This window comes from Melopsittacus undulatus, chromosome 10, assembly GCF_012275295.1.
Source record: "Melopsittacus undulatus isolate bMelUnd1 chromosome 10, bMelUnd1.mat.Z, whole genome shotgun sequence".
NCBI lineage: Eukaryota > Metazoa > Chordata > Aves > Psittaciformes > Psittaculidae > Melopsittacus > Melopsittacus undulatus.
In genome coordinates, this window is record NC_047536.1 from 20385375 (window position 1) to 20400677 (window position 15303).

General features: G+C 42.9%; 1 long non-coding RNA gene across 12 annotated transcripts in view; it reads left to right on the plus strand.

Annotated features, from left to right (window-relative positions):
* The window catches only part of LOC115946258 (uncharacterized), a 175248-nt gene that overhangs the window by 100286 nt on the left and 59659 nt on the right, over positions 1-15303 (plus strand). For all 12 annotated transcript variants that reach the window (XR_004550074.1, XR_004550073.1, XR_004080348.2 and 9 more), the window contains 2 exons: positions 1633-2409; positions 9755-9876. This is a non-coding gene — a long non-coding RNA (uncharacterized lncRNA). The remainder of the gene's footprint in view (positions 1-1632; positions 2410-9754; positions 9877-15303) is intronic.

Below are 15303 nucleotides of genomic sequence, written 5' to 3' on the forward strand. Positions count from 1 at the left end.
GTGGAAGCAATCAAAATGAACTGTATCCATAAAAGAAAGCCAGAGCTTCCCAGTTTTGTTCTAAATGCTAGTGTTTATAGATAGTTGAAAAGTGCACTATAGTTTTGTCTTCCTTCTCTTTCTGTTGTATTTATTGTGCTGCTACCATTTCTAACCGACATCCTGTTCAAAATACCACTTTTAGTTTTACATAGATACAGCACTTCATTCCCTGAAGTCTGTCACAGTGTTGCTGCCTGACTGCCTTCTGGGCACCACCCAGTCAATGCTTGCAGGTCAGAAGTGGTGATGTGTCTATTAATGACCTTATTCTGTTTTCTCTTGGATATTGTCACATTGCTCAGGGTGCAGCAGCATGGGAGTTTTCATTTCCTAATTTCTGAGCACAGGTGAATTTGGTGAAGTTCTTGGCATTGCTGAGCCCTTACATCTTGTTTTCTTGGTGTCTTGTCTATCCTTTACTCACTGTGTGTGAAATCGATGCTATTGGTGTTGCAGAGGACACTGGGATCCTCTGGATGAAAAAAACCCTACCCTATAAAGATAAACTTTCTATCCTTCTTCTTTGCTCCCACATGTTTGCACATGGATGTTAACACTCAGGTTGTCTGTAAGAGGAAAAAGCCAATCAATCGCAGTGCTTTCCCCACATCCAGTTAGATGTAGCCGTTCCACCTTCAGAAGAAAAGTCTCCTCATAAGAAGAGTGCTTATATTTAAGAAAGGTGTGGCTGGTGTTTTGCTTTGTAGAGAAAGAAGCAGTCAGCCTTAGAGAGAGCAGCACCAGTCTAAACCAGAAACAAAGCATAACTCAGATCCTTATTAAAATGTAAAAGCTAATCGACAATAGCCAGATGGACACCTCTTACCCCTTTTCCCCTCCTCATTATGGCAAACCATATATGCAGTTGGCCTCTTGCAAGCCTGGGGCATGTGAAGTGCATGGTGCTCTATTTGCTTCAGCCGCACTGATGTTTCATGGGGGGCTGTATAAAGCTCAAGTGACCAGTCACTGGGGACACTGATGGATTTCTGTGGCTCCTGCTGGAGATTTTCAACAGGACACTGAACTGCACCAAATCTGCTGTGTCAGGGGTGTTCCTGTCTCCCTTTTTTCATGCTTTCCCCCTTCCCTGCTCTCGTTCCAGTCTCATTCCCCTTTCAATAAGAAGGGCCTTGAACTTCTGGTAGAGACTTGACATATGAGAGAAAGCATCAAAAAGGAGAACAGACTACATTTTGTAAGAGATGGTTAAAATGTATTCTCAAAGTACTGTTTTGTGAAAAATGGAATGTGGTCATGTGGACAATAGAGCAATTTCAATGAAAAATTCAAAAGAGAAAAAGGATTCACTTTTTGTTGAGGGGGGAAAGATTGCAAATACTTAAGAGTCATTTTACCGACTCACCAGGTCTGTATTTCCAGCTGATTTTTCCTCTTGTTCCCTCCCTTTATTATTTTCCTTTTTCTTCTGTGTTTATTCAAGAAACAAAACACTAAGTACAGTAAACCAGTAACTTACAGACTTGATTATGATTGTATTAATTTTATAACCAAGCCATGTGTTTGTTTGGCAAAAAAAAAAAAGCAAATTTGGAAATATTTTGAATAAATTTCTGCTGTTCTTTGCAGGAACTAGTGTTTTTTGTGGGGAGAAGGGAGAGACATATTCTTCTTTCTCTATAAAGAAAATAGGATTTTGAAAGCTAAATTTTAGGGGCCATTGATGTCACCGGTCAGTACAGCCTAGATCCAGCACTGGGTCTGAGATCATCAGAAAAGGTAAGTTAATTTTTCCATTGTTGGAATTGTTTTAACTCCTTCCCCCTTACATTTTCCCTTTCATTTGTCATCTCCTTCAGAACTGAAAATGGACCATTATTTGTTGCCAGGGGCTTGGTCACCCTCCCCACCACCCTTCCCCATACCCACCGGTCCCCCTGTGCTGGAGGTGCTGCCATTCCCTCCAGCCCCATAGTCGCACATGATTGGGGCACATCCCACATCTGCAGCAAGAGTCAGGCTGTCCAAGCGAGTTGCATATCAGAAATTACTTTTACTTAACCTAGGAGGCCCCCACATCCCCTTTAAGCTGTTTTTGACTGTGTCTTCAAGTGTGTAATGTGCTCCATAAACAAATAACCTGTGTTTTTTTTACTGGGTCATTATGACTTGAGCTGTACGTCAAGCACAGGACGTGGGGAGGAAGTGGTGAGACCAGGAGCAGAAGGGAGACAGGAGCAGCCTCAGACCCAGAGGACTGCGAGGAAGCAAAATATGGATGGCTGCCAGAACAAATGAAGAGCCTTTGGGGAAACCTTTTCAAGGCCTCATGGAACAGTCAGAGAACAGAGGTTAAAGAAGGCACAAATAATGTCAGACCTCCAGGAGAGCCATTTTCCATAGCAGGTAGGGCCAACAGGGCTTCACCCATGCTTCCAGGTGTCCCATTGCTTAGTTATCAAAACTTTGATGAGGTTGTCTATGAACACCAAGGCCAGAGCCTCTGAACTTTCACTGTGCAGAATATGAAGCATTGCAAAAATGGGGGACGGGGAAGGACAAAAAAGACCTTGGAAATAGTAGTGCCTTTGTAAACCTTTGTGGTCTACTTTTTGGAGTCGGAATGAGGATCCTCAAAGGCATTTATGTGTCTACAAGTCTGTGAGGCCTCGTCAAAGCACAATGTTGTGTTATAGAGACCAACATCTGGGAGAATTTCTGTGCCTGTTTTCTCCCAGGCTGATCTGTGTGTTTATGGCCCTCTGGCTTGTGTATTGAATTTTACGTTTTGGATTTAAATCATGACAAAAAACTCATTGTGAGAAAAAAAAAATGTGTCTCAGCTTCTGTGTGCACAAAACTGAGTCAAAAAAAAGCTCATTTTCACACCTTGATTTCTCTGGGAATTTTAGTGTAATAAGTCCCCGTTTTATTCCACAAATGACTAGGTTCAGTGTTGTTTTGGATTAGCTATTAGTAATCTGCAGGTTCAAAGCCTGCAGGCGGCACCCAAGAGCACTGAAAATGAATTCTGCAAGCTGGCCAGATTCTGATCTGAGGCACGTTATGAAGCTTTGCTGGCTGATGGAGATGGGTATCTGATCCCATGTTTTAGGGAAATAAGGCTTCCCCAGTTTGCAGCTGAGAAAAAAATCCCAACATATCTCTCACAGCTTCTGTTTCCCTAGTGTTGGTGACTTCAGTTTGCTGTTCAGTGGTCCATGGAAGGCTTTTTGGGTGCTGGCTTTAAAAGTGGGTATGGTAATAGAGACCACTTGGAATGAGATGAGGACTGCAGGGCCTCACCCTCATTGACAGAAGCGAGAGACGTGGCTCATGAGCACAGCAAAGCAAAATGTGCAGTTACAGGGAAACAGTGGGGATACGGTAGATAGGATATCCTGCCAAAATGCTGTCTAAGTAGCCATTAATGGACATCTGAGTTTTGCTAAATAATTAATGCGCCTGTTGTATTTTTTTTTCTTATAGATCTTTCAAGGAATTTAGTTTCTGTTCCTTTGCATTTAGTTTCTGTTCCCTGAAATGCTGCTTTTGAGCCTGTCTTCTCAAGCATTTATAGGCAGTGTCTGTAAGGCAGTTTTCTAACAGTAGCTTCTGTCTGTTACAGCCAAAAAGCTTTTAGCCCTAAGTGTGCAATTAGATAGATACCTCACTTTGTTCTCATGGTCTAGTTTGGAAACTGAGGCATAGGCCACTGAAGTGGACTTCTCCAGGCTGAACAAACCCTTCTGAACTGTCAGCCTTCAGCATTCTGAAGGCTCAACTGTCTCAGCCTTCCATTATTGCGCTGAGTGATCTCTGTTCTGAAAAATAGCAGGTAGGTTACAAACGAAGGTGTGAGGTTAGCTCCAAAGAATGGTCAGTTCTCTGGGACGACCCAAACCTCTCAGCATATCCGCTTAGGACAAGGTGTTCTTCCTCTTGTGAAGCACAAAGGAAGGAAATGTATCTTCAGGAAATGTTTATTGTACCCGTGGATTGTCTGGAGCAAGGTTCGACAATACCCGGAAAAAAAAATCCTACAAAATTAATATCAAAATAGGAGGTGTTCTTGACAAAATGCATGGGTTTGATGGGTTGGAGGAAAGAAAATGTGCTTTCACACTCTGTGCCGGTGGCTCAGGGTGCAGCTGACGGGTGACCCACGGGCCCTGCTCTCTGCAGGACAGTGAGGCAGGAGGCACTTCCCTGTCCTCATCTTCTCAGCTCTCAGCATGTCTCAAAAGCGCCATTAGAAAACAGAGCAAGGGAGATACTTAGCACTGTTAATGTTTACATGCTGGAAGGAGAGATGCTACCTAACACCTAACCCAGAAGGGGTGCTTTAAACCCCAAACCTGCAGGGAGCCACCACCTTTCTTCAGACTTTGGGAGATGTGTTAGACACAATTCTTTCTGAATGCTGTGGCTCAGCTTTCCCTCTTTTGTTCTGTCTTATCTTTCCTAGCCTTGGAGAGCTATAGGAGAAATCTCAAAGGCAACTGGTCTCTGGAAATGAGACCTGGGAGATTTAATGACTTAACTAAGGCTGAAGGAGTTAAAAAGAAAAGAAATATGTAGTTTAGTTCCCTGAACCTCTGCCCAAACCCACCATTGCATTAGACACCATCAACACCCCCCACAGAAACAACCCCCTGCATTACTACAGAATCCCAGGCCAGGCTGTCCCTCAGCCTGCCACAGACCTGTAACCCCCAGCTCCTTCAGGCTGGCTCCAGTGCACTGCACTGCGGGTCTGACTGGACTGCAAGGAGCATGGAGAGAGGCTTCCACAGAAACCTCTAAATGGGATTTAATGTCTCCCCACCATAGGATTCCTGGAATTAATTCTGTGTCTGGTTTTTGAGATCAGGGCTTCTGTGTTAAGGAAGATGGATGCCCCTAAGAAGTATTGAAAAGAATGAAGGGATGACAGTGGTGGTTTCTGCAGCGAGCCTGGCAGAGCAGTGAATGTGGTTGCTTGATTGAGATCAGATTTGAAACTTTCTTCCCCAGTGGCAACGCCCCTGTAGTTATTTATTTATTTATTTTCCCCTTTTGCTTCAAGGCTCCTCACAACAACACTGCATTTCATGAACCCCTGTGATTATAGTGCTAGGATGGCATTCTTGGTTTCCTCGGAGGCCAGGAGTCTATACCCACAGGAGACACATTGGAGAAGTACCCAGTGAGCTTTCTATATTATTGCACAGGATTGCAGGAACTGGTTTTGGTTTACACCGCACTGGGGGAATGCAAAGTCTGCACAGAGAATCTCCATTTACTGCTTCCTCTGCAGCCAAGGCAGGATTGCTTACACTCCCTCTGCACACTTAATGAGGAGGGAATAATGTCGTGCCTGCCCTGCAGAAGACACAGAACCACTGCTTTGCATTAGCTGTGTCCATTATCTTGCTGGTAGGATACAGTCCCAAAAGCCGAGGAGCGCTTCATGTAACTGTGCAAAGCTGGTGTGAAAGTCCAGGCTTGTTTAGTTCCTCTCTACACTTCCACTTCTGTGCCTCATCCCAGAAGAATGGCTCCAATAACTACATGAAAAAAGCTTCCCTTTCTCTTGAAGGGCAGCAGTGGCTGATGAGACTTTCAGACCCCCAAGGTGTGGATAGTAAATGGAGATCATTGCTGCAAATGAGGCAGGTTGTGCTGCAAAATTAGCAAGTGGTTTTCTGTAGTTTAGAAGATGATTTTTAAAAACAGGAGGTTTAATTTACGATTTTTTCCTGGGCCCCAAGGTCAGTGATGGAGCAAGAGCTGGATTTAGAACTAGAGTCATCCCTGAGCGTTGAAGAAAAAACACACAACAACAGGCGTGTTTGATTTTGGTGCTTTGCTTCCTCATGCTGCCTTGGTAGTGGGGCTGCTTGTGGTATTGTGGGGACCTCTGATCCTTCCCTCCTCTTCCTATCATTCACCTCCTCCCCAGCCCTACCAGAGTCAAATATAAACTTCCTTAAAATGAACACAAGATTCATTCCACTTGACAAAGCCTGACTTCCCAGAAAATAAGCAGGGAGAGCAGAGCTAGCCAGCCCCCACTCCAGAGCTGCTGGCCTCCAGGGAGATGACGGATGGATCCAGAGCAGTTCTGGGCCTTGTGCAATGGAGAAGAAGGTGCAAAGGAGAGGGATCCCACCTAAGGGACTTCCCGGCGTCAGTATTGCTAAATGCCTTCATTTTCAGTGTTATGATTTCTTTTTTTAGTCTCAGTTGTATCTTGAATAACTGGATACAGCACTTGCCCTGATAATGGGTCAAAAGGAACCAGGTCAGTAGCATGTATGAGTGCTGTTGGCAGAAGAGGGCTCTTTAGAGCACAACACTTAACCTAATCTGACCAAGGCAATAGCTGATTCCCTTTTATAATAATTTTTACAGTTGCCCTGTGTTTTCTTTATATTAAAATTAAAACAACCAAACAAAAAAAGGCAACAAAGTGAAACACCATCCCCGAAATGCCGATTTTTCATTAGAAGAATGCCTAAAGAATAAAATGTGCTGTACAGTTTTCCAACTCTATTTTGCCTTCAGAATGGATTGAATGTTCCCTGGCAGTGTTCAAGGCAAGGTTGGACAGGGCTTGGAGCAACCTGCTCTAGATGGAGCAACCATATCTAGGAACTGGATGAGCTTTAAGGTCCCTTCAGCCCAAACCATTCCATAATTCTATGATTAGATTAATTTCTGCTATGCGGAAGCTTCCCAGTGCTGCACAGACTGGGATGTGCCAGTACTGCACCAGCTGGACAGGGAGGTGGATGAGCGAGTGGACACTGGAAAGGCTTCTGTTCCCACTCTCCAGGGCAGCTCTCCCAGACACTGGAGATTCCCCAGCCACTGTGCCAAGTATCATGTGCTGGGATGCTTTGTCCTTCGATGTCTGTAGCATGCTTTTAGCTGCCGTAAAACCACAGGACCAACCGTGACCTTTTGAACTTGAAGTCCGCATTTTCTTACTAGACTCCCAGGGTTCCCCATGTGATCCCATGGGAGCAGCTCATGTGCAGGTGTTGCCTACAGTGCTGAGATGATTCTGGCTGAAATAACATGGGAAAGAAACAGTGTAGACAAAATAATAAATACACCTGCATAGAACTCCCTTGCCTCTCAGGTAGGGGATGTTTTGGGACCAAGGTCAGAGTTATCTGATATGTCCCAGATCCACACCATTCCTGTGCTTGTCACCTTCTCTGACTCATGATGTTTATCTGACTTTCCTTTAGCAGGACAGGTATCTTTGATCTTAGCTGACCTCACACTTAAACACTCTCTCTTGCACCACAATCATGAGCTTCTGATCCTCTCTAATCTCAAAACATCCTGTAGGTTTGTGTGAGTCTCTCAACTTTCTTCATCCTACGAGCAATGCCTAGCTTGTTGTTTAAAAACAAGAAAGGGTGGAAGAAAGTGAGAGCACCTTCCCCATGCACCAGACCTGCTCCTTACAGGCAGAGATCTTAAACTAAGCTGAAATGTCCCCTCTTGTGAGCTACCTGCAGTAAGCAGCAGTAGTCACACAGTGCTGAACTCAGACGCCTTCTTCAGTGGGTCTTCTTGCTTTGTCTATGCTCATATTCGTAGGCAGCCTTAACAAAGACAAATGTAGTTGATGAAGACTGGACAAACACTTCTGTATATTACTTATGCACTGATAAGAATAACATTAAAAGTTTTAAAAACATAAATACAGAAAAAAAGATTTATTTTCATGTGAGGTTTCAATTTGCTGCTTTTTTTTTTTTTACTATCTGCTGTTTTCACTCTGTGCATTATCTATTCAAGCCAGAACAGATTACAGCTAATTGTTAGGCCCCTCTGTTTTTCCTTCTTGCTGTTTTATCTCCTAAGCAACTTTATTTGGTACAAGATAAATAATCTGAATTCCTGAAGTCAGAAACAAGGACTGGGAGTCCGGGAAACTGGCTGCTGATCTAATGCAGTTTTTGGGAGTGTGGTTATGGTTAAAAACTCTAAATATGGCCCCGTATTACTGTACACACGGTAACTGCACCCTGTGTGTCAATGTCTGAGTCACAGTAGTGGAGTTTACTGACAAAATCATGTTTTACTACTCTGGGCTGTGAGAAGTTGATATTGTTGGGAGTGAACAAGATGAGCAGCTACATCAAGTGTTACCAACCAAATGACCGGGCTCGGAGTGCACTTAGGCTGTGCTGTTAGTCAGGGGGATAAAGCAGCACAAGGGGGATGATTTGGCAAGCAGATGAAGGAAATGGTGTGTTGGTGTCAGGCGAAGATGCCAGAAAGAGGGGATTCCTGCCTGGTACTCCTGGGAGGACCTGTGCTTTGGGGTGCAGTCAGGAGACCCACATGATGCCCATGGGAGTGAGCCAGTTCTCCCTCTGTGACAGTGTTTGAAAGGTTTTGTTCCCACCCCGTGCAGAACAGAAGTGCCTTTCCAAGCCCTGATGCTGTGAAACAGGATTTTCACCCTGTGGCTCACTCTCTGTCTGCCACAGGACAGGTTACTTCAACCAGCAAGTGAACTGCAAAAGCTTCACTCTTTAGGCTTTTGAACTGAACTGGTTATCAGTATGTTACTGGCAAAAACAAAATGAATATAATGTTTTTCTTTTAACAGAGCCCCCCTTTTTTAATCTTTAAAGAGACCAGCTGGCATTCCCATACTGTACACGTTCATCCTAACCTTTATTATTGACTGACTCATGCAGCATGCATCTGCAAGATTTATTAATGGAAAGTATTAAAAATTCAGTTTAATATTTGGTAAATAAGAGGTGTCTTTGTGCTCGAATTTGTGTTTCAAATGTCTATGTTTGTGTTATTTATATTAATATATTTCATGGGCTGTTTAATAATAGTAGCAATTAAGATAATAATAATAAATACTAATAATACTGAGCTCTTCTGCTTTTCATCAAAGGAGGTCAAAACTCAAGGGTATACCTCTGGGGCTGCTGTAATGTAGATCTGATCTCTTCCTGGTATTTCTTTTTGTGGAAAGTTAGGAGTATCATGCAAAGCTCAGATCGCCTGTATTTTAGCCTCTGGAATGTCTCTTAGGCATTATAAATGCCAGTAACAAACATAAAATTGGAAAGAAAACAAACACCAGGACATTGAAAAATATAACCACAAATACTGACCTATCTGTGCTTTTGTTCTGATTTAGCAGAATGCTATTAATACTATAATTAAGGCTATTTTGTAGCCTGGGGGTTTGAGCACCTGGCTCTTATTAGAGCTGGATCCATAGCATGTGGTGGAAAAAGCAAAAGAGGACAAGAGAGGAGATGGCCCAAAGGAGAACACAAGAGGGCACAGTGGCACCTGTGGTGCGCTCTTTTTTTCCTGGCTTTTTGCAGTCTTTGGGATCAGGGAGAATTCGGGCCTGTTTTGTCATGACGTAAAGAATTACAGGAATTTGGTTGATCAGTTGGAACCACATAAATGTAGTTTTGTCAACTTGGTGATTGTTTATTAGACTTATGTTTTGGTTAGTTGTGAGGGTCAAAGGTATAACATGATGACTGTATCAGAGGAGGTTAATATGTCAATAAGACCCTCTACTGACAGGCAGTCAGTAGGAATGGTACTTTTTCTATGAAATAAGATACAAAATACAAGTTCCAGAAGGTGTTTTCTGCAGTTTTCCTCATCTATTCCACTATTCTTCTACCATATTGTGCCAATGGAAACTAGTACCGTGATTTCAGAAGGAAGGGATACTAACGCTGCCTTTCACTTCAAGGAGGATGTATGTTTCTGCAAAGCCTGCTTTGTGTGACTGTTCAGAAATGACCGAAGAAATACCAAGAAGCCTTGGCTGAACATTAAGGAAGCTCACGTTGGAGAATGCTGCTGAATTGAGAGGTCAGTGGTAAATGTTTTCTTCTGAAAAACTTAGTGCTGTGAATAGATACTTGGAAAAGATATTTGGAAGGCAGTGACAGAGAAATAAGCAGGATCCTGTCTCAGATGTTAATTTGAATTTCAGAGATCACAGTTTCCCTTAGATGTCTCATGCAGGATGCTTACTTGTGGAGCAGCCAGCCTTCCTGTCCCATGATCACTTGCCTGTGTTGGCTTTTGTGGAGGGAGAACTGAGCTCAGAACCATTCCACAGGAGCAAGTCCAGTGCAAGGCTACAAAAAGTCTGTTTTGGATTTGTTCAGTCACTGTTTCTGGCTTTCGCAGGAGGTTGCAGGAGGGGCCTTTACTATGGGAATTGTGGATTAAACTTTTGAATGCTGTAATCCAGGACCATGACATTATCTCACAATTCAAAATGAGCAACCACCATTTCTTTTTTTTTTGCAAAGAATCACTCATCCTCAGTTGTCCCACCACACTAGCTGTAAGATACAACTTCTCCTCCCATCCATACCAGCCTCTGGTGGTTTCTTACCCTCCCAGAAGTCAATCACTCTGTTACTGTATATGGAGATGTGAAAGGAAGATGTGACACTACGCTGCATGCAAAAAAGTAAAGAAACAAGATCATTAACATCTTAATATCCTGGCCTGACATCTCACAAATTATTTTAGACTTCATAGCCAATGTAAACAGGTTTCTTTTCAACTCCCCTAATTGCCTGCTAATTGAGAGCAGATGCAGGTTTAACTTTGGGCAGATAAAGAACAGCCTCTTCTCTGGGGCTTTGCATCTATCATGAAATCTCTGATGTATGCCTGTGAGCTTCCCTGGTTAGTGATGCTGAGGCAGAGAGGGATTGGAAGTGCTCCTCTTGAATTGCGCCGGAAACCTCAGTGAGACAGAAGGGAAGGCAGAGCTGTGGGACTCATCAGTAACATCATCATCATTATTGTTTCATTTCGTACTTCAGTGCACTTTCTGCAACAGCGTAGGTCTCCTTCTGGGGAGGGGGGGGGGGGGAAGTTCTCCAAATTATAGATGGATTTCTCGTTATGATAGAAATCACTGGGTTTATGAAAAATGCATTGCTGTCATATTCCATTATCTCCTTCCTCCCATGCTGCAATCCTGCAGCTTGAAAGTCATTAGATTCTTTTTCAGAGTTCCTTTGAAATAATCCTTTCAAAAAAACACTATTCATTGGGTATGACTCCGGAGAGATGCTGTCTGGTACTAAAGCTCTCTTTTAGCTCTGTGAGGGAGACCTGTAACAACAAGATAAGTGCATGTGTATTCCAAGTAATGTCTGGAGTTTGCTGCCTCCCATTAAATGCAATAGGAGCTCACAGTTCAAATGGTAGAATTTTGCTTTGTAAATGTAGGAGAAAATGTAGTGCAGATATATGGGTAAATTTGCATTTGGTAGTGATTTAATGTCCCATGGTCTATTTTAGTTCCAACTTAAATATTACATTAAAACCAGCAATAAAAAAAGAGAGAGAGAAGAAACAGCGTGCTAACTGCTGGGCTCAGAAGGAGTAGATGTGATTTTGTTCTTGCTGTCAGTGCAGCAGTGATCTACCTTTTACTTTCTCCTCTTCATTTAGCAAGTCAGCAGCAGCAGTTAAATGATAGCCCTCTGGTCTTTCTGCAGGACTGTTTTTGCAAATGAAAGCAGGAACTTCAAATCCTTGTGTTTTTCTGATCCCTTCCAAGGTGTTTTGTGAATTTTAACATTTCTGCATCTATCTGTGAAAAGGTGAAGGGCACATGAGCAATTCAGGGTGAGAAGTGGCCTTTGTGCAGGGAGCCTGCACAGGTTTGTACCACTGGGTTCAGGAGGTTGGAAAGGTGTATTAAAGACAGAAAAAAACCCAGCCAAAAGTCAAAACCAGTTTATTGGTTTGTGAATGAGAAATGGGCAAACAAAAAGAGGGAAGGGTTCACATCTAACCAGTGTCATTCAGAAATACCTAAAGCACCTGGTGTCTGGTTTATGAAACATGATTTGGTCTCAGAACCACAAAATCTTCAGGGTTTCACTGTGCTTTCTACATGAAGCCCATTTTTTCTCCCAGGGCTGACTCCAGGCCTCCCTGTGAGCACAGTCACCTCTCCCGACATTATCCTTCTCTGGAAAGTTGCCATGGACCTTGCAGAATAAAATCCTGATATAACAGTGATGCAAGAGGTTTAATAGGAGGGCAGGGGGCTTGAAGTCAGTAGCACAAGGCATAACAGACTAAAGCAGCGGTCCATTAAATCAGCGCACTGGGGCCTAGGCATTTACAGTCACACAGTCAGATGTTTCCAGTAATTATTTCCCCATAGCATTTTTATTAGGTGCTCCATAAATAATATTCACTGCCATACTCTTCTCATGGTCTTCTATAAAAAGAGAGGGAGGAGAGAAGAGAAAGGGAATTCACTTTACCTGCAGCTGGATTTTGAAATGATTCTGTCTTTCAACTCTATTGGAGTAGATACGAGCTTGGAAAATGTGGTCACATTAGCTCCGCGCTGACCAAACATTGTTCCCTAAAACCTTCGTCGCACTGACTTAATGCAAGGCAAGTTTCTATTTCCCATTTAGATTTGTTGTCTTGTCATGGGACTCATACCGACCTGGGGTGAACAGCACATCAAACAGCACTGCCTTCTTCTCTCTGTAGAGAACTTCCCAAAGCTCAACACTGTCGCTGTGTGTTTAATCTGGTCTGTGCATGCCGCACCTACTGACAAATGCTGGCTTTTTGGTGGAGGCTACTGTGGAAAGGCTTTTTCCAGAAAATACCACTGCCGTGTCTGAGTTACAGCATTAATGTTGAACAACACAGCTTCTTTCCTGGCACAAGGACTTGTGTTTTGCGAAGGGCTTTTACTCAGGTATTTGATTTTCAACATCAATTTTCTAGCCGGAGTAAGATTCCCCAAATAAACTCAAGGATCTGGGGACATATTTTTTTACTTATTAGACTGTGATACTGGGACGAGCCCCAAGCAGAACTCAGAGAAGCAACAGTAAACTCAGATTTGCTACTAAAAAGGTCACAAACTATGCCCCCAGGGTGTGCAAAACCTCTCAGCAGGTACAATAGTTCTGTCCAATTCTGGAATTCTGTTCATCAGTGTAAACATACACAGGGACCACAGAAGTTGGTAAGAGTTGGTCAGAAAATAGAGCTTTAAGCAAAAAGGAGGGTTTTGCTTATAGAAAATCGGTGTCTGCTCAGGTTTGATGGCCTTGCTTCTTGGTTGTCTCCACCTGTGTGTATGAGAGTGCAGTGCCACATGTCTGTATTCCAAAGGGAGCAGCGTATTTTCATGCTGCTAATTGTCAGTGGACTGAAGAGATATCAGCAGCCCTTATGGCTGAATGGATTGTGTAGTATGGTCATTTGACCCACAGTCCAAGCCTAGGGTAAGACCTAACACCTTGTCTCTAGAAGAGCCACGTGAAAGAGCTTCCATGAGCAGGTTGCTGAAGCTGGAAGATGCTTTGCTACTGTCATCCCTTTTGCAATGCCAGGGGATGTTGTGTCAGTAGGAAGAGACAAATCATCTCTTTCTCAGAAAATACCATCCCCAGATACTGTCTTGGTTCCTTTAGTTCTCTGTTTCATTTCTGGACTGGTCAAGCTGCTGAAGCTGTGGCCTGAGATGAAATCTGAACCTCTTCGATATAACTGCATGTATCTATTTTGTGGTGTAGGAAGACTCAGTTCAGTGAACCCAGGCCACTGGCATTTTATAATTTCCTCTTGCTCCAGCAGGTATGGGATTAACCCATTGTTATTCCTTGCTAAAGGAACAGAGAAAAAGATACACTGTGCAAAGACCTTGATTTCTTAAAGCAATAATAATCCATTGGGTTTTTAAAGAAATATTTGATTAGAACCATAAGGTTTCTCTTTTTTTTGAGGGAGAGAAAATTTTAAATCCGGAGTTTATTTTTCCTTCAGCGTCTCTCTGAAGAACCAACAGGAATTGAGCTATTTTTTTTTCTCTCTCCTGTGTTTGTGCCTACTTATTAAACCCACATGTGGTGGCCTCGATTCCTCGTGTAGGTGCAGAGAGCTTGGAGAAAAAGAAAAACCAAAAAAAGGTGTAATCCAGTCCATTGACCTGTCTCTTTGCCCTCAGGACTCCTTCGAACAGCTGTGAGAAAAAGTAAAAGGGGGAAGGGGGAGGGAAAAAAAGAGGCAGTTTAACAAGCCAGATCCAGATGTTCATTTCATACACACACCCTGAACAGCTCTTGCGTGGTTTATTTCAGTTTCTGAAGCCATTTTTCACCAGCCTGTTTTCTCAGCTGGGAAACTTCTGGTGTAGTGTTTTCAACAAAATATTGCATTTGGCATTACAAGAAAACAGAGCCTTTAAGACATTAAAAGGACAATCTCTGTGTTTGCCTTGGCCCAGGGAAGCAGGGCCAGAGGAATTTTAGATTTCTGTACCACCCAAAGAATAGGTAAAAGAAATTTTCCACTCCTCAACCCCGTTTACGTGGGAATTCGAGAGTTGATTTAGCTTCTTCCCCCCCCCCCCCCCCCCCTTTAAAGACTTCTCTGAGGACTTGGTTTGAGTGTAGATGGACTTTATTAGTGTGAAGGAATAAGCAAAGTGATAGCAATCAATTCTCATCTAAATTCTGATGGACCAAAACTCACACTGATTCTGAATGAATCTTTTTTTTTAATTTGCAAGGCTCAGATCCTGATGGTTTTTTTTTTCACACCAACATCTCCATAACACAGACAGACAAATTTGGGATTATTTAATACTGGCACAGTTTCTCTTTATTTACAGCAGAGGTAAGCCACATAGTTCATAGTGGCACTGGGAATAGCACTGGTAGCAGTGAGGATGGTGGTGAGCTGACAGGACAGTGTCTACACTGAGTTTAGAGGTACCCAATAGCTGGCAGGTAATAAATTAGCAACGATTAAGTGCAAGTAAGAACTCTACTGCTATCACTTGGCTAATCAAATGGTACAGTGCCCTTCAGAGTAAAACCCCAACTCTGCTGGAGCCAGAGGGTGGTGTTCAGTTTGCTGTCCTTCACAACTTAAGTAGGAAACCCCTATGTTTTCTACCTGTGAGATCCTACAAGTGTCATTCACTGTTATGTATTAGAGAGAGACATGATCCAAATTCCTCCATGTAAAGAAGGGTCTATAACTAGGCAATGCTTTGGTGCTTTTTTGTTTGCCTGTTCTAAAAGGAGAGAAATTTGCAGATATTCTTATTGGAAATGTCACCATCCTGTACAGATCTCAGTCCCCCTCAGCTATGAAACAAAAGCAGATTATAAGAATTGTTAATGAGTATTTGAAGGCATATAATGTGCTTAAATTAAATAGATGATCAGGAAATGGTAGTGTGTACCTATAAGTGTGCACATCCTTAAGTCTTGGCAGTGC